The 14,052-nt window shown below is 40.3% G+C and overlaps 1 protein-coding gene across 1 annotated transcript in view; it reads left to right on the top strand.

Moving 5' to 3' along the window:
• Window positions 1-833: 833 nt before the first annotated feature.
• Window positions 834-14,052, top strand: part of adarb2 (adenosine deaminase RNA specific B2 (inactive)) — a gene marked incomplete at its 3' end in the record, with an annotated part of 182,377 nt that continues 169,158 nt past the window's right edge. Inside the window, exons 1-2 of the mRNA XM_079661113.1 lie at window positions 834-889; window positions 3,351-3,476. The remainder of the gene's footprint in view (window positions 890-3,350; window positions 3,477-14,052) is intronic.

Raw genomic sequence — 14,052 nt, 5'->3', positions numbered from 1 at the left:
CACCAGAGATCAGGCCATTTCAGTAAGCAAGGAAAATGAACTTGGAGAGATTTAAAACAAATCTGTCGTCTCTGACAGCCAAAGCCCTTATAGTTGGGCCAGTTTAGTCAAATTTGAGAGATCTTTGGGAGGTGAGGCTTAATCCTACCTCTTGGGATGCGATGAAATGAGATTGAACAGGAATGAATACACAGATTATCAAATAAGGAGTGGTAAAACATCTGGTTACATTTCTCCATGAAGCCACATGAGAGAAAGTCGTTTGATATCCTCGAGGTGTAAGCAATAGAATGCGGCTTTAATTAAATGAGGGGACAAACAAATAGGGAAACACACAAATAAATAAAGGTATTACAATTTTAAAGTATTCTTAATTGTCTATTTGACAATTTTGCAATGCTTGAACAGAATGTGTGGGGGAAACTTTTCACACAGGCACTGTCAGTACTTTGGCCCTGAATCCAACCGGCAGGGGGTGCTGTTGTCTGCCTCGCCTGTAAGGTAAAGAAGTGCATTCATGAGTACATAAAGTACTGTTTAACTGATTGCAACAACAACAAGATAATTTATTTTGACAGCAAACAATAAATGACAAATATTGCATACCCTTACTCAACTGCAAATTAATGATAATGTTATTTATCATTAGCAAGATGTGTATAAGCAGCTGATGCTAACAAGTTCGCCGTATCAACTTTACTGTAGCTATGGGCTAACAAGTTCACCGTATCAATTTTACTGTAGCTGTACTGTAACTGTGGCTAGCCCTGGGCTAGCCTAGTAGTAATGACGTCTCAGAATCTGACTGATTGCTAATTACAGCCAAACTCTGTTGGTTGACCGTTCGTATTCACCGCTGGAATGAATACGGGCCGGTGCTTTACAACAGGTAATTATTATGCTAATTATTTGCAACGTGTGCGAAAGTGCATTTGTGTGTTGTTGTTTTTTTGGGTGGTAGATTTAGCTTCGAGGGTGCTAATGCTGTTTCGGTTCTGTGGTGAACAACCATAGACTGTATATATAAAGTGAACAACCTGCAGTTGCTATTAGCTGCATGCTACTTATTGCTCAAGCTAGCTAATTTGCAGTGCTAGGATGGGTCAGCTCATATTGTTAGCCACATGCTACTTTTTGACAGGCTAGCCTATTTGTATTGGCTGACTAATGGTTATTCCTATATTCCTTTAGCTGTTGTTGGGAGGGTGCATACATAGTTTTACATTACAATATGAAAACATGCGTGCTTAATGAAGTTTCCCTCTATGTTGTTGCATTGGGGGCTTCTTCTCTATAACCTCCAGTCATTAGTAGGCTACAGTAAATAAGTATACACAATTAGCTTTACTAGGAAGTCGTACTGTATAACGTTTTTGAAATACATGAAAGCCACAGTCACAATTCTCCATTCATTTTATATGAACGTTGTTATGAAGATGTGGCAGGTCCGCTTATTAAAAAGTGTAATTTATGATGTGCTTCCATGTGATCTGACCCAATTACTCACATCAATGCAGCATTGTATTACAACACTGGAGAGTTGTACACCTATCTTTTTTATTTGATTACATTTCAACTCATTTATATGAACGTCTTTATAAAATAATCAAGTTTATTCATCGTAAACTCTTGAATTGTTTTCAATAACTGTATTTGATCAAATTAATTACTGATTCTCAATCAATGTGGAACTGTATAACTAAATATCCAAATATGACATATTCCACTTTAGTGTATTTTAGAGCTTTTTCTATTTCATGTGGATATTGTTGAAATATGTTTTGATGTCAAAAACAAGGAGAACTAATAAAATAGTTGTGTTCTACTTGTCCAGTGCAGTAACACAATGATACATTCATATTGAGAACTTTTGTCACATGAAATTACAGCAAATTGAAAGAAATGAAATATGACACATGTTCTCTATTTATGTGGTTTAAAAGTAGAACAGTCCTGAGATTTTTTTCACACATGATCTCCATGTAGGCTTAGTTCACATACAATAATTGTCTATCCTCTACAAGGCCTTGACTGTTGAAATTCCACTGCTACACAATTCATTAAAAGAGAATGCACAATCAATCACAATTATCAATTAAGAAAATTAGTATTGACTAAATGTTCAGCATGTTGTTTCCCATTGCGTCTGATATTGCACACAATGGACTGTAAAAGACAACATGGGGGAAAAAATCACTAGCTGAACACTTTCCAACTAAAATGACCTTTAGACTAATTTGTTCGGAAATGGAACCTTTCATTTTATATTTAACAGCATAATTAAAAATGTTTACTCATCAAGCGTTTGCCCGTTTTGATCTCTCTGCACCGCGCTTGCCTTTTTGTTTTTCATTTGTCTTCCACACAAAAGCCACTAATTAAAGATCTTCAGATATAGTCATCATCAATAGAGAATGGCCTATAAACAGAAAGCGACACAAATGAATGATGATAGGTCTTTTTGAGTATCTTGCTCTCTCATGACATGAATCAATCAGCAGACAAAACAGGCTTGCAGGCCCGGCAACAATGAGTCCAATTGAGCCTCGCTGTGATTATGATTCAGTGAACAGCGTGATTCAAAGAATGGAAATGTTGGGACCAAAGGAAACTGATCAAGCTTTTTTTTTCTTCTGCCTCTCGGGCCCCAGAATCCGCCAGTTGTGTCCCTGATGATGTTGGAGGAACCACTCAGTGGGATAACTTTCAAGTGATTGAGGGGGGGCAATGAGATTTTTGTTTATTCAGGAGCCAGGTGCAGATAACGGGGCCATTAATGATTGGAAGTTGATTACAAGTCACTTCTGCAGAGCACAGCGTGACGTTTGCAGCTTAATCAAGAACAAAAGTTAATGGGTGCAATTTCACATTTCTTTAGGCATTAATTTCTAGGTTACTGGTTATCATTTGGTTGCTTGACGGAATATATATACTCAGGATCATCTTTTAATTTCAGCCTAGTACGGTAGCAAACAATGGCCATCAGATTAACTTTGACTGAGTAAAAATAAGAAAATATTAACATCGCAATGTTTTTTAGTGTGTCAATACAGTATCATTATATTTTGTGATATTGTTTTGATTATCAAAAACACTACTTCTATTTTTAATGAACAGTTAACATGCAAAAATTAAGTCAATACTTTATTTTATTTGCCTCTCAGTGTATGTGCCCTTTCAAAGTAGTACTACTACGATGTTGGATGCTACAGATTAAGAATGCAAATATATATGCAGTACCAATTTCCTTAATGCATAAATAAGTACACTTTTATTGTTTTGTTGACAGCATTGCAATATTTTTGCACTACATTGATTCATATCCTTTGTTTTATGATTTGTATTGCCAGATTCTTGCCAATGCTCCACCGACTCCTGCTCTGGCTCTGCCCCCAGCCACGCCCCCTCACTGGCTCCGCCCCCATACCTACCCCCGCCCTGGCCCGGTCATCCCTTCACAGCCAGGATGTAATAAGGTCAGTTTGAAGTACCTAATTATACCCAGCAGGAGTGACTTGCTATATTAGGATTTAAGTCAGGATACTCCATACTTTATTTTAATCAGCAGAAATGTGTAATTAAATAATGTCAGAAACAAATGATACTGTTAAGTGGAATATTGGCCAGGAAAAGCAGCACCATGCTAGCAAGAGATATGCATGGCGAGCATAAAATGTAAATATAAAAGTGGCGACAGCTCACGGCTAAATGGGGCCACATCACTTGGGTCTTAAGCGGTACACTAGATTGCAATTAATTGAGTAAAAAGTCGATTTACATTTTTTCCAGCAATGCTGCTCCTGTATTTCTATGTCTTCCATGTGTGTCATCAGCTGGCCAGGATGCTAACTTTTGTAGCTTCAGACAATCTTTTAGCCTGTCATATTTGTGATGTCATCGAGTGCATAAACAAACTGTTGACAGAGTTCCAGTTTGAAGGGTTAACAGTCTGTATTTGAAACATTCAGCAAATTGACATTTATTTTATTATTGGATTTCTTTTAATCCTAATTGAGCTTAATGAATGTGATAAATGTCATTACGTTTTTGAATGCTGTTTACTTGGTAAAAAGCTTCAGTGCTGTGTATTCATTGATGATTGAATTTATTCTACAATTAAGTATTTATTGCCTCTAGCTGTGATTTGCCTCCATAGTTTAGTATCAGAATTCCCACAATGCAGTGTGGCAGTGGAGTTATGTTACGGAGTTTGGGTCATGTCTTTAATGAGCACTTTTCTTATTGCCGAAACTGTCAAGCCCTGTGCTCAAAGGGTTGAACGCAATCATTCTCCAGCAATATGCAATAATGAAGTATGAAGGGTAATTGTTAAACAAGTGGCCTCCCGGGAATCTCTACAAGATTGTACCTGACATGTGTGATGTGTACCGGGCGTCGTGTTAGCATGGATGCGAAACACACACTCACAAACACTCGCAGATTAAACCCTATTAATGCAAACTCAAAGCCCAAGTGACATCTCCAGCAGCGTAATGAGAAATTTAGCAGGAATCTAAGGCTGATTATCAACTGCAAATTTGCTGTAATGCCAGTAATCAGAGGAGACGGTACAGTGGAGAGCGAGAAATGAAGGGAAGCCAGCAGCGAGCCTGAGCACTAATTAAACCGTACCTGCAACTTGTTTCCTGCCATCCTCTTAACATGACAATGCTGCCGCGGCCCTGAGGATAGAATTCATTCCAATGCCACGAAAATAGGTCCTGATTTAATGGATTGCTATTTATTGTTGAGTCCATCCACTTATGTGGTTTAAATGAGTTATGAATAAACATGACATGTTTTTCCTCTTGTGTTTAAATGTGTGGAATATTCAACATTCGCTCACCCATTGCAAATAACTGTCCTAATGTCAGAGAGCAACCCTGGCCTGGGGAGGGGGGTGTGGTGAGCGCAAACTAAAATGATAATCGCCTCGTGATATTCTTGTCTGCTCAGGTGTCGGAGGGTTAATCACAAAGTTAACTTATCATCTTCCTGGATGAAGTAATTAAGCAGCGCTCTTCACATAATTGAGGGTGAATAATGAGGAAGAGTCATGCAGTCTGGTGGGAGGAAGACGATGGAGGAAAGACCACCAATTGGCAATTAGGAGATAGGACACTTGATGGAACCTGTAGAAAAGAAATGTTGTTGCGCCACGTATGGCACAGTTCTATCTCCGTGATGTAAGAGCGCAGCAGTAATGAGAGGACCGACCCTCCACAGGTATTATGCTTTCACACCCTACTCTTAATAAACTACCCTCATGTGACTAAACTAGGCCACACTAGATTTATTTAATACACAGAAATAGACCTGGCTCTAAACAAGGCACACATTAGTGATGCTGTGTTTACATAAAGTTTTCAAGTAGGCGACTAGAGGTCAAATGTTTTCTAGTATTTCTCTTTTTGAAATGGAGGGAAGCTATTTTTGCCATGGCAACTGCTAGAGCCTTCACATGCTCTCATTGAAATGTCATCGTAGAGAATGAAAGTGTACTTTATTTGGAACTTGTGTCAAAGCTATGCTGAGCCAGATGCTGCTCTATGGTACCCTAACACATGGTGTTCCCTAACATGTGATCAGTGATGGAATCCTTTTAGATGAACTTTGTTAAAATGTGATATTAGAAGATTAATATGTACATGATCATGATGTCTTGATCCTTCTGTATCTTGGAATGCTCAAAAATCCTATCCAACACGTGTCTCATTATATACCTAGATTGTTGGTGTAGCTCTTACCAAAGTGTCCCTTTTATCAGCAGATATAAGCCATGATAGTAAGTCAATATCCGATCTTCAAAGCTCAATGTACATCTATTAGAGTCTGCTTGGCGGGCGGGGCGCTATCCGCTGCATCCCTCGGTGTAATGTGCAGGACTGTATCACCGAAGGTATTCTTAGAACCATTATGTTTCCCAAAAAGACAGCATCCGTCTCCTCTGCATTTTCTGCATGGCGAGTGCATGAATACGGCAAATCAATACAGAGAATAGCAATCATGAGAAACTGCTGGAGCGTCGGTGAAAAGTGCGACACTCCAAGCACTCGCTGTTTAACGGAACATACGCGGCCTGCTTAGGCCTTGCTCAATTTATCGACTGCTGCAAGAAATCAACAGTGGCAAGCAGCTTAGCGCCTCTCTCTTCCCATAATAGACTCCATTCATACAGGCCTTTTATTCTGTACGCAGCGCGAGGTGACAAATGGACATAATGTCTGCCAGCCTGCTGCTGAATTTATTTGATTCCCCCCGTCCCCCCCCCGTCCCCCCCTCTCTTGTGATCCTCACTGATATATCTTGACGCTCTGAAGTATGCAGAGTAAATTCACTCTGCATCCAAGGCTTTTTGTAACCTTCAGACTGCCAGGAACGATCTGTGTATGCAAACCGCAAACAGCCATTGTCATCCTTGAGAACACAAGGAGTCAGAAAAAGGTTCAAAAGTCTTTGAAGTATGATAAAACAATAATACTGCGTTCATACCACTTACAATATGTTGAGAAGATTAAAGTACGGGACTTAGTTTCTCCAAAGGTCCAAAAGATGATCTAAATGTACTTCATAATAATAATAGAGTAGAAGTGCAGATGGGTGATATAATACATTCCATGCACTGCATCATCATTTCCTAAACAACAGATGGTAAACTGAATAGAAAATAGTTAAAATAAATCAGACGGCAATGTGTTTAGCCACACAGGCAAGCAAATGCATCTTCTCAGACTGACATCATCTTATTTTATATAAACAAATATGTTTACTGCATTTCAAAAGTTTAGCTATCAAGCACCCAGTTCTTGTTTCCCCATGTCAAAAAGGGTAATAAAGTTGGAATGATCATAATTCCACTTGATGATGCAGAGCATTAATAATGGGAGCATTTTACTACGGATGTAAATAAATATTTCAGCCTCAGAAGCGTCGTGTCGGTAATCTATCACCCCACTCCCAAAGATGGGATGCTCCCCGCGGGAAGATAATTCACCAGTTGTGGATCCTGAGCAGCAGATGATCTATTCAGTCCTACAAAATGTTATTTATTGCTTTCCTAATTAAATGTGGTATCTTGGTGGAGGGGCTGTCACGGTATGATTAATCAAGTCCCAGTGGCCGGAGCCGGAGAGGGCCAAGCAGCAGGTGCTGCTCACTCCAGCCTGAAACGCTGCTGCTCTCTGCGGGGGCACAGGCAGACATGGCGCTCAGGTTTCTTGAACGATACACACGAGGAGTCGGAAGCAAACAAACTCTATTTAGATTCACAGCCCCAACTTATTCATTGTTTATAAAGGCATGCAAACTAGAGCTGAAACAATTAGTCAAATCTATTTTCTGACATTTTGTAGACCAAACAATTAATTGAGAAAATAGTAGGCAAATTAATTGATGATGAAAATTATCGTTGGTTGCAGCTATTGTGGATATTGTTCATTTATTATTTATATGACTCTCAATTAATTATACGACTGCCTGCTTTCACAAGCCGGCATTCCTCTCTCACAGTTCTGTGGCCTATGTATGTGTGATATTATGTACAGTGGGGCAAAAAAGTATTTAGTCAGCCACCAATTGTGCAAGTTCTCCCACTTAAAAAGATGAGAGAGGCCTGTGATTTTCATCCGAGGTATACCTCAACTATGAGAGACAAAATGAGAAAAAAAAATCCAGAAAATCACATTGTCTGATTTTTAAAGACTTTATTTGCAAATTATGGTGGAAAATAAGTATTTGGTCAATAACAAAAGTTCATCTCAATACTTTGTTATATACCCTTTGTTGGCAATGACAGAGGTCAAACGTTTTCTGTAAGTCTTCACAAGGTTTTCACACACTGTTGCTGGTATTTGGCCCATTCCTCCATGCAGATCTCCTCTAGAGCAGTGATGTTTTGGGGCTGTCGCTGGGCAACACAGACTTTCAACTCCCTCCAAAGATTTTCTATGGGGTTGAGATCTGGAGACTGGCTAGGCCACTCCAGGACCTTGAAATGCTTCTTACGAAGCCACTCCTTCGTTGCCCGGGCGGTGTGTTTGGGATCATTGTCATGCTGAAAGACCCAGCCACGTTTCCTCTTCAATGCCCTTGCTGATGGAAGGAGGCTGTCACTCCAAATCTCACGATACATGGCCCCATTCATTCTTTCCTTTACACGGATCAGTCATCCTGGTCCCTTTGCAGAAAAACAGCCCCAAAGCATGATGTTTCCACCCCCATGTTTCACAGTAGGTATGGTGTTCTTTGGATGCAACTCAGCATTCTTTCTCCTCCAAACACGTCTAGTTGAGTTTTTACCAAAGAGTTCTATTGGTTTCATCTGACCATATGACATTCTCCCAATCCTCTTCTGAATAATCTAAATGCTCTCTAGCAAACTTCAGACGGGCCTGGACATGTACTGGCTTAAGCAAGGGGGACACGTCTGGCACAGCAGGATTTGAGTCCCTGGCGGCGTTGTGTGTTACTGGTGGTAGCCTTTGTTACTTTGGTCCCAGCTCTCTGCAGGTCATTGAATAGGTCTCCCCGTGTGGTTCTGGGATTTTTGCTCACCGTTCTTGTGATCATTTTGACCCCACGGGGTGAGATCTTGCGTGGAGCCCCAGATCGAGGGAGATTATCAGTGGTCTTGTATGTCTTCCATTTTCTAATAATTGCTCCCACAGTTGATTTCTTCACACCAAGCTGCTTACCTATTGCAGATTCAGTCTTCCCAGCCTGGTGCAGGTCTACAATTTAGTTTCTGGTGTCCTTTGACAGCTCTTTAGTCTTGGCCATAGTGGAGTTTGGAGTGTGACTGTTTGAGGTTGTGGACAGGTGTCTTTTATACTGATAACGAGTTCAAACAGGTGCCATTAATAGAGTTAACAAGTGGAGGACAGAGGAGGTTCTTAAAGAAGAAGTTACAGGTCTGTGAGAGCCAGAAATCTTGTTTGTTTGAAGGTGACCAAATACTTACTTTACAGAGGAATTGACCAATTAATTCATTAAAAATCAGACAATGTGATTTCTCATTTTGTCTCTCATAGTTGAGGTATACCTAGGATGAAAATTACAGGCCTCTCTCATCTTTTTAAGTTGGAGAACTTGCACAATTGGTGGCTGACTAAATACTTTTTGGCCCCACTGTATCTGTGAGAAGCAGACTCGCATTGTTCTTTTAGTTTTTATAAATATTAATTTAAGTGTGGGGAAATAATATGCAGGGTCTTCCTGAATAGAGAGTTAGAAAGTGGCCGCCTCCGTTAAATTCAGTGCTGCCTCCACTAGATTTTGCCTTTACTGAAGAGAGGCGGCCTGAATCAAACCTTTCTGATTGCGCTGCTTCAAGGACTTAAAACAAAACACATCGGGATTAAAGAACTGATGCTTCAGTACCACGTTGATTCTGAATATGTGACTGGACTGGTACTGCTACAGATTCGACTGTCGCTTCCATTTTCTTCTCTGCTCACTCTAACTTGCTTGGCATCAGTATGAACCCTCTTGTCTTTTTAGTCATAATTGATTGTAATTTAATATTTTTACCTCAGTAACAAGTTGGCGTTTAGAGGTAACTTGATACTTTTGTTGGCAACAGTTTGCGAGTGATTTCTTATTCAGCGAATCTGTTGAAATCTGTGAAATCTGTCTTATTTAGTCAAAACCCACATTTTGTCAGTGGCAAAAGTTTTGCCAAAATGCAGGTTTGGTCTGACATTCAGACATTAAGAAGAAAATCAGGAAATCGTTACATTCGATGGATGTGGGAAGATGGATCCAGCAAATGTGTGGCGTATAATTCAATCTTTTTTATAACTAATAGACTTTAGCTTTAAGGCACTGCATATCAGATGCAGATAGAAAACCATTTTACAGAAATACTGGACAAGCTTGAGTTTTGTCACCCAAAATGGATGAGTAGCAGAATAAAACATTCCATTTATTGATTAAATGTTACCAATTCAACAAAACAAGGCACAAAGTGAAGGATGATTGCATTCTTGTTGTCATCAAGGAGCTGCTTTTTAACCACACAATGTAGCTAATGAATATGAATCGGAGCGTCTGAGCACTTAAGTAATGCGCGTGGACGGCCGCACTTTGAAAAGTGGCCGAGATCCTGCGCCGGCTCACCACTACATTAGTGTCAGAGTAACGCTTAAAGCCCAGAGTCTCCATTTCAGCTGCGTGGAGAGGGGAGTATTGGACTACAGAAAGTCGATATCTGTGTTGAGCACAAAATGAACATGGTGTTTAATCCTATGTCCACAACAATAGTCTGCTCCATCACATTGCTTCACCCGTTCCGTACCTTCCACCGCCGGCCTCGGGGCACAGGCAGAAGGTGTGGGGGGTTTATTAGACCTAGCTGTGTGTGTGTGTGTGTGTGTGTGTGTGTGTGTGTGTGTGTGTGTGTGTGTGTGTGTGTGTGTGTGTGTGTGTGTGTGTGTGTGTGTGTGTGTGTGTGTGTGTGTGTGTGTGTGTGTGTGTGTGTGTGTGTGTGTGTGTGTGTGTGTGTGTGTGTGTGTGTGTGTGTGTGTGTGTGTGTGTGTGTGTGTGTGTGTGTGTGTGTGTGTGTGTGTGTGTGTGTGTGTGTGTGTGTGTGTGTGTGTGTGTGTGTGTGTGTGTGAGCACATGTGATCGAGCTATATGGATTACACTCCGCAAAAGCCGTTCCTAGACCTCTTTCGATGGGGCTCAAATTGGCAGAGAATGTGACAGCTCTTGTGATGAGTCAGTCTGATGATCGTCGTCTCACTTCCCTGACAAATGCGATTTTAAAAAGGAGCCGTTATGTAAAGTCAGGATTAGCAAGGTTTGGACCATTTCCGGTAAAAACAGGACAATTTGAGTTCTAGAGCTATATCCTAATTGTTGTATGTTAACGGATGACAGTACAGTAAAAGACATGAGCTAAGTAGGGTACACTGAGTTCTTTGATCTTTACGTAGATGATGCACTCAACATCTCGACCAGAATGTTCAAAGTGGAAATGAAGAATTCTTTTTTTCCATTTCTTCCATAATGCCATGCAGGTTTAGTGCATGATTCATCAGCACCGAGTAAAGCAGGTTAATGATTACCTGTCACCTGTATTCTGATAAGTTGTTCATGTGTACTTTTTTTTTGTCGGTAGAAGAAATATTAATAGAAATGTTCTCTCGTTTTATAGGTTGTTACAACCTTGAATGTCGAATGTATACAGTTTGTAGCAGGCCAGCTAAGGGTATGGAAAAGTATTGCAGACCTAAGTAATTTATATTCCAACAGAACATATGCCAAGGTTGATTTTGTAAAAAAAATATATATATGTTTTTTAATGTAGCCAAGAAACCCAATTTGGATTATGACACCATTTTTAAAATGGTGAAAATGTGATTGGCTAATGTGGTTTGATTTGTCTGGACAGAATCTAGGAAATATTTAGTTTCTGAGACCAATGGTTCAAGAAGTTATTGGCCAAAACAAAAAGAGTGGTTTTAAAGCATTACCTTGTGACCAAATTGCAACATATTCGTCACTGCACTCCCTGCAATACACATGCCAAGTGTAAAGTGAGTGTTGACATGCATAGAGAAAGGCTGACGGTTACATTAGTTGTTAAAACTGTGTATATTTATTATACACTCTTTATTTGCCACTTCAACAGCTCAGCTCCCCCACAGGCCTCATTACAGTTTCATCCCATATTATGGTGAGTGATATACAGTCGCTCTCTATTTCCAGCCTGACGTCGACTGACTGCCTGCACGGTGTTAGTACACCAGAGGGTTGATTTCCTCTCTGTGTTTTCCTGTGGTTTTATCCCTCTCACCTCCTCACCTGGCCGCTGGCCTGTGGTCTGGCAGCCTCAGATGGTTAATTATCTCTTGTCTGAGCCGGGATCACCTCCCCGGGGGCCCTGCAGCATAACGCTGTATCAGAGGCAGCCTATTGAACTTCCTCCCAGCCCACCGGGGCGTCCAACCACCTGGCTAATAACGATTCATGCAGCTGCCAATCCGCCTGAGCCGCGCCATCAATATTCCTGTCTGCAGAATAACATCAATTAAGAGACATGGATCTGAACATTGAGATGCAGGACAAATATCACCCGACGAGTTGATGTCTTAAATGGCACAGACAGCTGATGCTTTGATCGTGGAGGAGCTTTTTGTCTTGAAGATATATTGTATGTCTATTGCAAATAAGGCTACAACCACACATGAAATAGAAAGTATTAAAGAACCTTTGCTACAATATTATACTAGTGAGATCTTACTAGGGGTTCTTGTATGCTCTTCAATAGTTGCTGGATTGCTGGGAAGATTGTAAAGAAGATCAACCAACTTGTAAAACTAAAATGCAAAATACAAAGGTCTAGGGTTTGCTAAAGGTAACGGTTCAAACAGTTCATTCAAAAAGATGTCTGATAATAGGCAACTCACAAGTATGTATTGCAAAAATCGTTAAAGTATTATAATACCCACTTTTATATAATCGGTAGTACTGTATGCCTTATTCCATCCCGTTGTAGAACACGATCACACAAAAAAAGGATTGTGACATCATTGTATTGGCAAACATCTTTAACATTTTAAGGTAAAACATTGCTAAATAAGTCTTAAACTGTCTGTTAAAATGCAGGGCACAGACGGCCTCTGACTCTCAGCCTTCCCTCCCTGGGTGGCTGTGTTAATCATGCTGAACAGTGGGGAATGTCTCGGAGCCTATCGCCGTTAATGGCGACATCAGTGAGAGCAAGGGATGTGAAGGGGGGGCAGGCTGAAAACCCCAGACCCTACAGTGTAGGCCGGGGTTATTATCTGCAATTACCCTGATTGCTAAGCCCTTCATTTGAATGACTAAGGTTAAAGTCATTTATCCCTGGTGCTACTACCAAACTGAATCGGAAATGTTCATTATGCAGTCAGTGAATAATGTCCTAACTGGAAACTGTTGGGTAGGAAATACAGGGCAGTGAGACTGTGATCCTAGATGTAAAAGGTATCGGCGCTAAAGCAAATGAATTGAGTTAGTTCTTGGTCCTTCTAGATGGCGTTACTTCCCGTTTTCTCTTTTTCCCTTGTTCTTCTAAAACTATTTGACTATAACACAGCAGAGCCTCATTGCATTTATTAAAAGCACTTTGATTGCCCTAGTTATGCCATCTGTGAAAGTCAAATTCCCAAATACATAGTTATTGCTAATTCTCCCTGCGTCCTCAGACAAATATTGCTGCTCGGGAGCTCCGTATCTAGTGATCAATCATATCACCTCTCCGAACCCGCTATGCAATTTATTAAGTGCTGAACAAATGGGCCGGAGCACGCGAGCGGCTGTTCCCAGGGCCAGGAAATGTAAATCTAAGCAGAGTAACAAATTAGTCGGACTTTGTTCTTTTTTCTGCTTGCATACTAAAATCGCTGGCGGCAAAGCAAGGTAGACATTAAACTTGCAAAGGTTATAATAAGAGAAATTTGTATTTGTAAGCAGACAGCCAGAAGTTGTTGCTACTGATGCATTATGGTGCTACTAGAGAAATGGTCCTCTAAAGTAATTGTTTTCCTCCATTTCTTTCTTTTTTTCCATCTAATTATGACAAAGCTCACTTGTGTGCACTAACTGAAAGAACAATATTCTTTGCCACATTGTATTTTTTGTCAGAAGATGTCAATTCTACCACATACCGTGAACCTGTTTTACCTAGCTGTTTGGATTCCATTTACACCCACTAACAACCTGCGTCTCCAATTTTGTTTGGAAACTAAACGCAAATGCATCAACCATATTGGCACACATAACATTGATATTGGACATTATTACAAAACACTGTACCACGGTCAACAACATTGTATTTTAACCTCTTAATGGTATTAGCCAAAATAGCAGCATGTCTTAAGGCACGGTCATTCACTTAGTCCTTCAGTCGAACCATTTCACAATTTAGATATGCAGTTGTTTACTGATATTGTGTACTGTTTTTGACTTGTGGCACAATCATATTGAATGTTTCAATTCATGCAGATGTTGCGTGTGTTTCATTTTTGTCAGGTGATGTTTAAATGACTCAAATTGTTGTCAGAATTG

Source organism: Notothenia rossii (assembly GCF_949606895.1).
Source record: "Notothenia rossii genome assembly, chromosome: 12".
Lineage (NCBI taxonomy): Eukaryota > Metazoa > Chordata > Actinopteri > Perciformes > Nototheniidae > Notothenia > Notothenia rossii.
Note: the sequence above shows the minus strand (reverse complement) of the source record. Positions and strands in the feature narration are given on the sequence as shown.